The 13,237-nt window shown below is 48.5% G+C and overlaps 1 long non-coding RNA gene across 1 annotated transcript; it reads right to left on the reverse strand.

Moving 5' to 3' along the window:
• Positions 1–465: 465 nt before the first annotated feature.
• LOC114766314 (uncharacterized) lies at positions 466–10,336 on the reverse strand. Its single transcript, XR_003742775.1, has 3 exons — positions 10,168–10,336; positions 3,406–3,483; positions 466–647 (listed from the first exon to the last, which is right to left on the reverse strand). It is a non-coding gene; the product is annotated as an uncharacterized LOC114766314 (long non-coding RNA).
• Positions 10,337–13,237: the final 2,901 nt, after the last annotated feature.

A 13,237-nucleotide genomic window follows, 5' to 3' on the forward strand; every position in this document is an offset into this window, starting at 1 on the left:
ATAAATGGGAGTAAATATTGGGAGCTCACATTTCATAGCCGTGTGTTCTCTGGTTCATCCTATTGATTTCTCCCCTTCTGAAACATACATTTTAAAAAGGCTTCCAGCCATCTGACACCATGGTCTGGCTAGACGCAGTCGGGCAATGCTGTGCCCTCAGGGTGTTCCAAAAGACCCAGCACGGAACCGTAGAGAAAAAGGGGCAAAGGTGCTTTTTCACAAGACAATGTCTTGCAGGTCCCTCCTCCCTGCAATCTGCACGAGCATGACCTTATATTCTACATGAAAGGGGGCACTGCATTTAGCACTGGTCGGGATGTGTGGAGAGAGAGAGATATATATATATTTTAAATTCCCTTGTGCTATTCAGACACACTTCCAACCAGCTGGTCCCTCACTTCCTGAGCCTAAATCACCTGACCTCACACTGTATACCCACTCAGAAAGGGAGCGGAAACAATTATAGGTGTATCCATCTATCAGGTTTATGTTTGATAGCATACCAGTTTGTCAACCATCTTATAAGTCTTTTCTCAGGTGCCTGCCGTTGCTTCTTCTTCTTTTTCTTCACCCTGCATTAAGTGGTTGTTTAGCTGGTTTTTCATGGAGATTATTGAACACGGTGGGGGGTGGGGACCAGACGTCGCCTTGAATAAAAAAAATGAAAAAACATCTGTGATGTTGGTGGTTCTATTGATTTTCCAATCCACAGGTGGTGAATTAATATATTTGACTAACCTTACATAAGGGGGCAAACAGCTTGAAAGTCTGTCCAAATTCATTAAGAGCCTGTGTGCTTGAGACTGCGTGCATGAAAGTACTCTTCCCAGAGCCAAACTTGGGTTTTAATGTCAAGCTGCAGCTACTTGCTCATGTAAAATGGCTCCTCATTTGGAAAACCAACAAAGACTTCCTTCAGATGGGGTGGTATGGAGCAAAGAAAACACATTCGCCCCGCCACCTACCACTGCAGAAGTGTTGCTTTTAGCCTTGTGAAAACACAGGGCCGCGTCGCCGCAGCATTATTCCGCGGCCTATCGCTGACCATAAGTCACATTTACGCCTGACCTGTGGGAGCCAAGAGTGATGGCTTCAGGAACTGGGACTTCCTCGGTGGCCAGGCATGCCGGAAACGCCGTGTGTGGGGCTGTGAAGGAGGGCCACTCAGTGCGTGTCATGTGCTCCCTCAGGTTTTTCGACCCTCAAGGGGTTCAAGGGCGAAAGTCAAGAGAGAGTGGGGGGGGGGCATTAGGAAGAGCTCCGTAATTTATGGGCAAGTGCTGCAAAATGGAGGCTCTGAAAATGTGTTCTGTGGAAAAATGGTGGAAAAGCTGAAAACGACCCAATTAAAACTTTTCTGACATGCAGAATGCGGCAAAAAGGTCATATTTTCAATCACACGTCTGCTCAGGAGGATGTTGTGTACGTCCCCGAGTTCTTTTGAATTCTTAGGCAAATTCATCTGCCCTCTTTGAACCGAGGGATCAACAGGTCCGAGGACTGAAAAGACCGAACGTTTCCCTCAGACAAGAATCAAAGCACATTTCTTCTGTCTCCGGCATTTGCCTCCGCCGTGAGCACGCTCTTCCCTCTCTGCCTCGCTCGCCCCCTGGTATTGTGAGCAGCCACGCTGGGGGAGAGCGAGCGCGCCATGCATGTGCTCGGTGTCATCTGACTTTCCGGGCCGGCTCGCTGATCTCCTGTGATGTACAGTACGTGACATGCCGGTGAGAGCCATCCTCTAATCAGAGCGATGAGGGCCGGGGGTGCGGGAGCGTAGCGCGGCCCTGCGAGAGGGACTGTGGGGGAGGGGGGGGGGGACAGGCGAGGGCACACGGCGGCTGCACACGTGGCGCTCAGGTGGAATGAGGGGATTGGTGCGGGGAATGGAAGCGGAGCAGAAGGTTAGCCGAGCAAAAAAGCCGGAGATGTTTGCATGCCTGTGCTGCCTCCAAAGCCCCCAATTACCACTGTAGTCCCACCAGCTGCGGACGGCTCGCGGACGGTGGCTGGGGCCGGTGGTGGCATTCCTTTTGTCGGGGGAGATTAGCCACACTCCTTCTCCTCCCGTCTTGATGCTGCAGACCTGTGCTGGTGATGACCATTTCCCAGCCTTGGAAAGGTCAGGCCTCACCAACACATCTATCTACACCCGGATTCATTAAATAAACTGGCTTAACCAAGCCAGGATGGTCCGGAGACTAGAAGCAATCACGGCAAGAGAGAAACCAATCGGCCATATTATTAACATCACAGACAGGTGGAGGGAATAAAACTGGTTGTCTCATTACACTGCCACCAGACGAGCTCACATTTTGTCCTGGAAGGCAGAAGAAATTGGCAAGTGTGAGGATTTAACCAAATTTGACCCAGACCTAATTGTGACGACTAGCTGGCTGGGTCATAACATTTCCAAAACTGCAGATCAGGTGGGGTGTTTCTGGTCTGCAGTGGTCAGGTCCTACCAAATGTGGTCCAAGGAAGGAAAACTGGCAACATAAGTCATGGGCAGCCAGAGAAGAGTTACTGTACATTTACAGCATTTATCAGACGCCCTTATCCACTTACAATCAGTAGTTACAGGGACAGTCTCCCTGGAGCAACTTAGGGTTAAGTGTCTTGCTCAGGGACACAATGGTAGTAAGTGGGATTCGAACCCGGGTCTTCTGGTTCATAGGCGAGTGTGTTACCCACTAGGCTACTACCACCCTGTACTGTACGTTCTCAGAACACGCAATGCAACATCAGTCTGTTGCATATAGAGCTGTGTAGCTGACCCGTGTCCACATGCCTACAATGACCATGTGGGTATCAAAAATGGACCATGGAGCAATGGTTCCTTTTATGTGTGGATGTGGTGCTTGTGCGTCTGGGCAGTGGTGGCCTAGCGGTTAAGGAAGCGGCCCTGTAATCAGAAGGTTGCCGGTTCGAATCCCGATCCGCCAAGGTGCCTCTGAGGTGCCACTGAGCAAAGCACCGTCCCCCCACACTGCTCCCCGGGCACCTGTCATGGCTGCCCACTGTTCACTCAGGGTGATGGGTTAAATGCAGACACATTTTACTGTGTGCACCGTGTGCTGTGCTGCTGTGTATCACATGTGACATTCACTTCTCATCCCCGGGGAAGACATGGAAGACATGAGAAGGCAAGCTGTTGGAATCTTTGGGCGATGTTCTGCTGGGAAACCTTGAGTACTGCTTTCTTGTGGACTTTACTTTGACACCCTCCTAAACATTGTTGCTGGCCCCGTCCACCCCTTCAGAATATTGTGCTCTGCGCCACCAAAAAAAAAAATGGTTTGAGGAACACAACAACTAGTTTGGCCTCGAAATTCTCCAGATCTCAATAAAATCGAGCATCTGTGGGATGCGCTGGATCCTCGAAGGCACCACCTCACAACTTACTTGACGGCTTGGTGCCACAGACCGCAGCATTCGTCCAGAGGTCCATCGGAGTCCATGCCTTGAAGAGTCAGGGCTGTTCTGGCAACCAAAGCAAAACCAAATCAATAAAGTTATGAGTGATCAGAGTAAAATAACATAATAACAACAATTGTTCTAGATTTATGCCAAGTTTTTTCCCCCCTTTTTAGGAAGTACAATTAATCACCCCATGATGGTTGTCGGTGCCCAGGGAGAAATCTGTTTGCCTTTTAATTACAACTGTCAGACTCGCGAGATGGATCACAGGACATATTCAGTAGGAGGGAGCCGGTGCCTAAACGTGCCCCAGCGTCTGCTCTGTGTGTTAGCCGCGTCCGTCCCTGACACCGCTCCTCGATCTGAAGAAGGCATCGACGAGCACATCCCTGAACAGGAGCACATGGAGGGGGTTGTAGGAGGTAAAAAAAAAAAAAAAAAAAAAAGAAAAAGCAATAACTGCGGAGCCAGAAAGAGTGCACTATGCTGTGGCGGAAGAGCGAGGTGCCCGAGGGGGAAGAAATCACCGCACAGGGAGTTCAGGCAGGAACTACAGATAGAAATTACAGTGTCTATGGCTGAGCAATCAATACTGTCACTGAGGAATGGGCACTGGTGCAAGACCTAACAGCACCTCCGTTATTGGCCAGGCTTTGTTTGTGTGTACATGTGTGTGAGCGAGATGGGGAAAGCGAGAGGGAGGGAGGACGGGAGCGAAAGAGGGGGAAAGTGCGAGAGAAAGACAAAGACAGAAGGAGGCAGAGCAAAGCATCCCTCACCACATCAAAGATCTGTAATTGAAACCGACACAAAAAAAGAAGAAAAAAAAAAAAACATGTTACTGTGGGTCGGGAAATAAATAGTTATACAGATTAAAAGTGTAACCTAAAATAAAGGTGATGTCGAGAAATAAACTTTTAGAAATAAATCTCTGGAAACAGACTTTCATTGTGCAGAGGAGGTTGTGCGCTTTACGCTAAACAAAACTATTTCATGCTGCTTTATATTACTAACTAAAATCCCATCAAATCCCGTCAGTGTGCCACGGTATTGACGAGTGTTGTTTCTCGTAGAGAAATAAAATTTCTCAATCTTTAATCTGTGATTTTTGCACAAGTGCACGACCTCAAACAACACCGACAGTCAAGCGTGCAAGACGGGAAATCGTACACGGTGTATGCAGCAATCATCTGGAGGTTCTTTTCTCGAGGTTCTTAGACCATAAATAAACGTGGCTTGCCAGATCCGTCGCTTGAGGGAAAACACCGGGATCCCCTCCCCTCACTGTCAAAGTAAATGACACACATGAAAGTACAAAAAGCAGGAGTCGGTAGTTTTGATGAGTAAAGGATGTCAAAGCAACTTGGAAGGCCAGTTTATACACACACACACACACACACACACATTTTAAGATTTGCCAGTGAATGCTGGGTTTATGTAGAGAAAATGGCTTACTTTCACCATTAAAGCACTTGAGATGCTGCTCTCTCCAATAAAGCGTGTCACAAGCCTCGTCAAAGTCGTCTTTTTCTTCCTGGGGTCTGGTTGGTGACAGTAAATCAGGTCGGATCGAACCAACTCCATGTATCGTCCACGCCTTCATAATCCATAAGGCCGGGACAGGAGGGACAGCCCGCGGCGTCTGATTGGCCTCCTGTCACGCAGAGCCCGCGGGAGCGCGCGCGTGTCACCTGTGTCGCGTTAATGAGCGCGCGCCGCTCTCGGCTTGCGACAAATCGTCGCGCCCGTTTCCGCCGGACGCCGAGAGGACCAAACGTGCGACAAAACGCGCCGGCACAGCGGCCTATAGTGTGACCAAGTGGCGCCCAGAGGTGCGGGATGGCGTCGGTAAGTCACCCTGTAGGTGCGCGTCGCGGGTCCTGGATTTGGGGACGGGAACTAGCATGAACAAAAAAAAAAACAGATTAACTTTCTTAATTCACCAAAGAAAATTTCTTTAATGCTCAGTAACGTATAAAAAAATTAGAACCTAGTGTCACATTGATTGACATTTTACATTTACGGCATTTATCAGACGCCATTATCCAGAGCGTCTTACAACCAGTAGTGACAGGGACAGTCCCCCCAGGAGACACTCAGGGTTAAGTGTCTCGCTCGGGGACACGACGGGAGTAAGTGGGTTTTTTTTCAAGAAATAAAATTTTCCTTACGTTTCCATCACGTGGAATTAGTGCGATTCTAAGGCCAGAGAGGAAGTGACATCCTTTGACCAAGGTGACACTGACGTCGACCAGCGGTGACTTGTCTGAATTTAATAAAGCGTAAAGTGAAATGTCCTGTCAAACTAAACATTTGCAGCAGAGAATTAATTTAGATCCAAAATGCACGTTTTTGCACGTTAACAATTTTGATGCTCGCACGCTAAATCGGCTGATATGAAATATCTGAAATGTCCTCACATCGCAAGCCGGCTGTTTTTGTGGTGAGATTTAAATAATACTTAAAATAAGTGTAATATATCCTCCACATATCTCAGACATAAGGTCCAAGAATAAAGTTCAGAGATTCAAGTGTAAATGTACGTGCAAAGAACTCTATAGCAAAACAGAACATGAAACCTATGCAATGATTAGCAAACTAATCTAATAAAGGCCTATATTAGTGAAATTTGTCACTTGATGTCCTCTATCTCTCCCCTTGGATATCTCGCTGACATCCACAGGATTGTTAAATTGATCTAATATTGACCGTGGAGTAAAACATGACCGGTGCTACGGGGGTTTTTTTCTTCGTAGAGCAAGCAACAGATATGAACAAAAAAGTGAAAGTGAAGTGATTGTCACTGTGAAACACTGCAGCACAGCACACGGTGACACAACGAAATGTGTCCTCTGCTTTTAACCAGCACCCTTGGTGAGCAGTGGGCAGCCATGAGTAGCGCGTGGGGACGGGGATTCGAACCAGCAACCTTACCCGCCAGGCCCCCACTGCCCTATACAAATCTATACAAATATAGTGATGGTGACAAATGTGGCATTGGTCATACCATTGCACACAATTACGGTGATTGGTAATGTGATTGGTGTTCCTAGTGAAATAATGTTATACGATCAGTATATTGATCATGTTGGTTGAGTAGAGGTGAGCTGTGCAGGTACTAGTGATGAGATAATGTACATTTACTTATCTTAGGGGGGTTCCCTAGTAGCGGTTTAACACGTCCAGGACTTAATGTTTAAATGTTTAAATCGGAATTATTTTCTTAAAACAACAATTTATTAGTTGAAGAAATAGTGAGACCCTTATTGTGTGGGCAAATCCTCGTTATTTCCCCGAGATGATCATATCACAACCACACGACACCATTGCATGATTGTCATCTTTTCAAACTCGCCACCTCTCCGCTGGTGCGGAGAAAACACATGTCTTAACAGGAGGCAGGGTGAATATTTTAGCATCAACAAAGGCATTAGCGGTGTCAGGGTAGTTGATGCTGGTGGGGTTTTAAAGTGCACATCTGGCAGCGGCCGTGGGCGTAGCCAGTGGCAGCTCCCTCTTCCCTGTACCAGTCTCTGCAAGGGAGCCGTCGCCCGGCTGATTTATGCTCCCCTAATGTCACGGGATAGCGATGTGGAAATTGTGGCATAAACACCCGAATACCTCCAGAGTTCAGCGATTATGATTCAGCGCGCAGGGAGGAGGGCTTTGCCGGCCTCGCACCGGCACTCAGCGCGCTCCACTCCCCGTGGGCCGGGGAGATATCCCAAATCGCGCTGTGCCTCGCCGTTACTGACACAAGGAGGTGGTCATTACCGAGAGGGTCGGTGTTATCTCATAGTGACATACACTGCATTTTTTAAGCCAATTTTTTTTTTTTTTCCCAGGGCTGCTTCAGGTAATTGTCCTTGACTAAAACCACCCACCCCCACCCTCTTATCAGTTTTTACAGAGCATTTGAAGCCCGACTCCGGCTCTCTTCCGCACAGGAGTGGATAAATGGCCACCGGCCTGAAGTAATACTGAAACATTCAGCCGTTTCAGATGACGGCAAAAATCACGGTTTACGCCGCCCGGCCAGAGCCGATTTCATCACCCGAGACGAACCAACGAAACCGCACCGCACCGTACCAGTAGCCTCTGACGACTTTGTCACGGGTCCGACGCGCCATCGTTTTGCTAATGACCCCCCCCCCGACTTGAAACGCAGAGCATCCTTGCTCGAGTATTCTGTTTTGGAGGCAACGGCGTCCTCCAAGGAGGCCTAGCGCCAGGGCAGGCCAGGCAGCTCGCGGAGCCTCTGAAACATTAATGCCCACGCTGGATTACCAATGCCATCGTAGGCATTGCGCTCGAGTTTATTGATTTTCCTTCCGCTCCTCCGAAAAAGGAGGGTTGCCAGGGGGCCCACGAGGGGAGTCACTTATGAGATTTTGAACCTGTCTTTACTACAAGACCTCGCGTTGTCCAGTTCGGTGCTTCTGCAATAACACTCTAATTATATTGTTTTCTGGCCTCCCCCACTACATGCTATCATTCGAGTTCGCTGATGCCATGTTAGGGAAATCGGCCTCAAGTGTCACCTCAACTTTCTCCAGAATGCCGATTCGGAATGGTTCCGAGAGATTGCCGTTCTTCCTGGACTGCGATGGAATAATGGATATGAGCGTGTATGTTATCGTGAATTGTCGGTTAATTCCATCTAAATGCACCCAACCTCACTTCGCGTTCTTCCGTCGGACCGGCACGACAGTCTTTGTCTCATGTGACCGTTCAGTCGTTCGCTCTTGTTCTCATCTTTCGTTAAGTATTATTTTTTCGACAAACGGGCAGTATTCAAAAAGTCCTTCGGGGACCCAGCGGCTCCCACGACGCCCATTTCTTTAACCTGAAGCACCTTTTCATGTGACGAGGGGAACATTTTTCTACATATTTTTATGTTTAAATCATTTAAATATGAAGAGAGAAACGCTGCTTGATTAAAGAACGACTCATCTTGGTTTAGCGATCAGCCAGTGTTCAACCAGTTTCATATTAAACAGGGGAGAGTGAGGCACCCATGCGGTCGTCTCGATTGTGACGGTAATACCGTGGTGAAATACTGCTGCTTGTCGTTCGGCAGTCCGGCGTTTTTTCCTGCGCTTGTTCACAACAAGGAGGAAAAAAGAAGAGTGCAGCATCTCATGTGAGAAATGTAACGATTGCGGCTTCAGGCGAGCCACCGTGAAATGCCTCGCCAGAGGCGCAGCACCCTTCACCGTGTCTGTTGACACAGTCAACTGCCTCACTTTGGAGCAAACACCTAATTACAGTAATTATGTTTAGGTGACACGGTCTAGACAAGCTGAGGTGGGAGGAAGTCATCTGTTTAGAGGGAGAAAATGATCTTTCGTTAACCTTAAATTGTGCTGCCCCGGCAAGACCACACATGCCCGAATGGAAGGGAGAGTCCTGTTGTGTGGCCACACCGGGAGGGACGCTGACGACTCCGCTAGGCTGGACCGTTCTTATTTGTGACACAGTTACCGAGTCATTGGTCACTTAAAAACATTCCTCGGAATGAGGTGGACCTCACATGCTCCGGGGTGAAATTAATTGTTTTAATGACAGACGTGCTTCAGGCAAGCATGTACTGAAAGGTGACCTGAAAACTTATAAATGTGTGTGTGTGTGTGTGTTTTTTCTCGCCACGGACCTCTCCGTGTTTTTCCATGTGCAGAGCTCCGGGGGTGAGGAGGTGGGGGTCTGAGCGGTATTGATGATGTGCTGGCACCGCGGTGAAGGCCAGCCTGGCTCTCATCATCACTACAGTGAGCCGCACTGAGAGCCCCTCCGCTCCCGTTCACGTCAGGTAGCGTAAAGCCTGATCAAGAGATAAGGCTGGCATTACTCTCCGGACAGGCAGGCCTTGCAGTTACTGCGTTATCTATAATTTAGGAGTACTTTCCCCGCTACAAACACGGCCGTACAACAGAATATTTAAGCTTCCCGGCTGTAATTGGTGCTCATCATTATTCAGTCCCTTTACTGCAAGGAGGACGACGGCGGACTGTAAATAACCGCGTCCAGCACTCCGCTTTTATTTACATACTCCCTTTTGTGAAGAGACGTGAAATACCAGAAACTCATAAGAGCAAAGAATTTTATCTGTTTTCTTGGCCTGAGCCCATTTGAGCCGAAGACCGAGGGGAGGGCAGACCCTGAGAACTTGGCGGGTCTCCTGTGGCATGTTCCAGGAGTGCGGGGGTCGGCCCAAGCCGATCCTCCACAAGTCCCCGTTTTTGGGGGTTTTTTTTTTTTTACTTTCAGTAAAGTTTGAGAGCGTTGGCACTCTGGGCGGTGCCTCCATTCCAGCTGAGTCTGGTGCCAGATTTCACTGGTCACTGTCCCTGACTGCACAGCTTAATAAAATCAAATAATAATGCTAACAATTGTAGTAGTAGTGTTATTGGTTTATTTTGATTAGATTGGATTAGATGATTTAGATTTAAATAGTTTTTCCAGGACAAAAGACTGTGGCTGTGACTGAATTTGCTAATGTTCTTTATTTAACCCAGAAAATAGTAAAAAAAAAATTCTGATGAATAATTGGTCAAATAACAGCTGGTTCATCATACATGCATCATTTTCTATTATGAATATAAGATACTGTTCAAAATTGTATTGCACTAATTACCTTTGATAATTATGATTAAAAATGATCAGACAAACTGATAATTAAGGTAATCTAAGGATCATGTTCAGATATTATGTGTCTACTCCATGATATGTGGCAATGCTGATCCTTACCACTTTCATTATGTTGGCTGTGCCTGAAAGACAAGACGTCCTAAGGTCCCTGATGCCAGAGGAGGAATCAGATGAATTATCTTCCCTCCCCACCCATAAAAGCGTCTGTAGGCAAACGTTTATGGGAGGCAGGGACCTGAGACAGAAAAGGCATAGAAGGTGCCTTAGTTTAAATGCTGATTGATGTAACTTTGGCTTTTGCAGCCCTTTGGCATAGGTGGAACAGGTGTGACTCCGCCACAGAGCCCAGCTCAGACAAGCTCCATCACAGCACAATGAGGTCATTGTGTAACATCAACATTCTTGCAAAAGGGCCTAGACTTTTACAGGCAGCATTGCTAAAGGTGGCCATCTGCGAGCTACGGATCCAGGTGAGGAGGATTTTTGTGTGTGTGTGTGTGTGTGTGTGTGTGTGTGTGTGTGTGTCAAGACTCATAGCCATAAGCTGAAAATTCTGGTCTGGTTAAGTCCTGGCAAACTGTCTCTCCCTCCCCAAGTGTTTAAGAGCAAACAGGGAGAATACATGCCCTGGAGAGGGAGTCTTTCTCTAGTCTCGAAACAGGTCTGAATGACACAGGCAAATCCGAAATACCTCTGGACCTGCATACGGGTTTAGAGTTACTGCTTGCATGAAGTGGGGTTCAGACTCACGGCTCAATTCGTAGTCTTTAATCATTCAGCCTGAGTGTTTTACCTTACAGTTTTGCGATTTTTCTCTCTTTTTTTTTTAATTCATTTGTTTTGTAATGGGGAACCCAATATCACTTTTCCTCCTGTCTTCGCCCAGGTGGACGATGGAGAACCCAGCGCTGCCGAGTGTCAGAAAGTGACAGAGACGTGTATTTTTGTTTGAGCGGAGTTGGGTGTCTGGACGAGGTCCCTTAGCTGTTTTATAGTTTAACCAGCCTTGACTTGCTCTGTGGTGACATGCATCTGCTGACTCGGAGGATCAGTGCGTTAAGCTCGGGGCTGACTGGTGGGCCATGCTTGAAAGACTTTTGGCATGTGCTGGTGCCTGCATTTTTCACCCTTGACTGAAAGCATATGCCGCGCACAATCGAGACAGTGTTAGCGTGTGGGTCCCAGGCAGCTTCCTACACATCTGGCAGCGCTTGGCCCCCCTTCCAGGTGAATCATCTCCCCTGGGAGGGTGGCTCGCAGTGCTGTGGCATCTGTGGAGTGGCAGGAAGTGTCTGAATCTGTCGGAGAGTGATTTCTATCTCCACATGCTTTTCCAATTTCATCAGACCCTCCTCCTCCCCTGTTCCCTCTCCCCCCCTGTACCCCGAGCCCATTACACCCACCTTCCCCTATTTGGCTCCCAGTTATGTGATGAACCCAGTCACAGATGCAGCAACGGCTGGCTGGTTTTAAAAAGGAAAGGGGGGGGGGGGTATGTATGTATGACCCTTAAACAGGGGTGTCATGGCCAAGATGGGTAATTATGTCCTGTAGCCTGATGGGAAACACCAGTCACTCGTGCAGGGCAACTTGAATCACACTGATTGTTTGTGACACAAACAGATGTATGCTGTGCTTCCAAAATGCGTGTCAGTGCCCATGTGGGATTGGAATATTGAGACCTTTTTTTTTTTTTTAATTGAAACAGCCTCATTCTGCCAATTTTTATTTATTTATTTACACATTTCTCCCTAAAATCTTAATGTTGATCACATTAGCTGGCTATAGTATGTTAATTTGTGTTCATTTTTAGCATTCATTGTGAACGTTGTTAAAACTGCGAATTCCAGCAGAATTACACCCGACCCCTTTAGCTGGGAATGCTGTTTGGGTTTCAGATTTCACTCGGGATCCGAGAGGAGGGGAAGGAAAGCACCACGGTAGTCGATGCTCATTTGGTGTCAGAAGATGCGTGATTGAGTGCATCAAACGGCTTTTCCTTCGCCACAGCACGCTGCTCAGCGTATCGCCCCGATCTGCCTAGTCAAGGCGGGGGCTTTGATTAGCCGCGAGTGTCGGGCGGTCCACTGCGGTTGCCTGCGCAGGGTCCGTGATTGGCAGGGCACGATGTTTGCTCGCCGCTCAGGAGCCCGGGTTTGTACCCCCTCCAACCCCCCGGGGTACGCTGGCAGAACAGGGAGGCCTCCCTCCTGTGACCCGGTTTCCTGCTCCGCTGAGGGAGAGCGTTAGTGTCAATCTGGAAGCTTCTCTGGCAGACAGAGACATGCTGGTCACGGTCAAAACAATAACACCTCGGTGGTAATTGCCACCCCCCCACACAGATTGCGCACATCCACGTGCAATTTTTTTTTTTTCCGGTGCACCGTACCGTCTGTATTTTGTATGTGACTTACGGTGGACACATACATTTCAATTCGGCGATTCTGTCCCTTTTTTTTTCTCTCTCTCTCTCTCTCTCTCTCTGCTTTTGTCAGGCAGGCCACGGTGTCGCTGCTACGGGTGCGGTTCAGGCCGGCTGTCAGTCCTGCAAGTCCTGACACACACACGCTGCCTGGGGCCACCGAGCGCTTCTCTCCTCTCGCCTACGAGAAAGAAAAAAAAAAAAAGCAGGGACCTGATCAGGAGACGGTGCTCATGACACGCGTTAACCCTTTTCCTCCTTTGAGCAGACGGCATCAAACCACCTGCAGCGGCTGGCGGTGAAGGAATACAATGCAGGGAGGCGCTTCTGAGCCTTCATACCTGCCGGTCCCTGCTGGTTCCGCGCGAGTCCAAGGTCTCGCCGAGGCCCTGTGGCCCATGGAAGGGAGGCCAAAAGCCGGATCACCCCTTCATTTGATTCGGTGGTTAATTGGAGCCTGGTGGACTGTTTTTCAGGACAGGGGTGGGGGGTGGGAGATGCGAAGGAGACAAATAAACAGACAGTGAGTGCAAGAGACCTACCCCACAGAACTCTGTCTTAACGAGACCTAAACAATATGGAGGCACGCACGCTCGGAAAAACAATCTTCTGCCCCTCTCTCCTTCATACGTGCGCGCAGTTATCCCCCCCAGAGAAGCCCGGCTCTCGCCGCGTCCAGCGCTGACACCAGCTGGTCCGAGGTCAGGGTGTGGGGCTGCGGTGCCAGCTGGAAAAAGAAAGAAAACT

Source organism: Denticeps clupeoides, chromosome 16, assembly GCF_900700375.1.
Source record: "Denticeps clupeoides chromosome 16, fDenClu1.1, whole genome shotgun sequence".
In the NCBI taxonomy this organism is placed as follows: domain Eukaryota; kingdom Metazoa; phylum Chordata; class Actinopteri; order Clupeiformes; family Denticipitidae; genus Denticeps; species Denticeps clupeoides.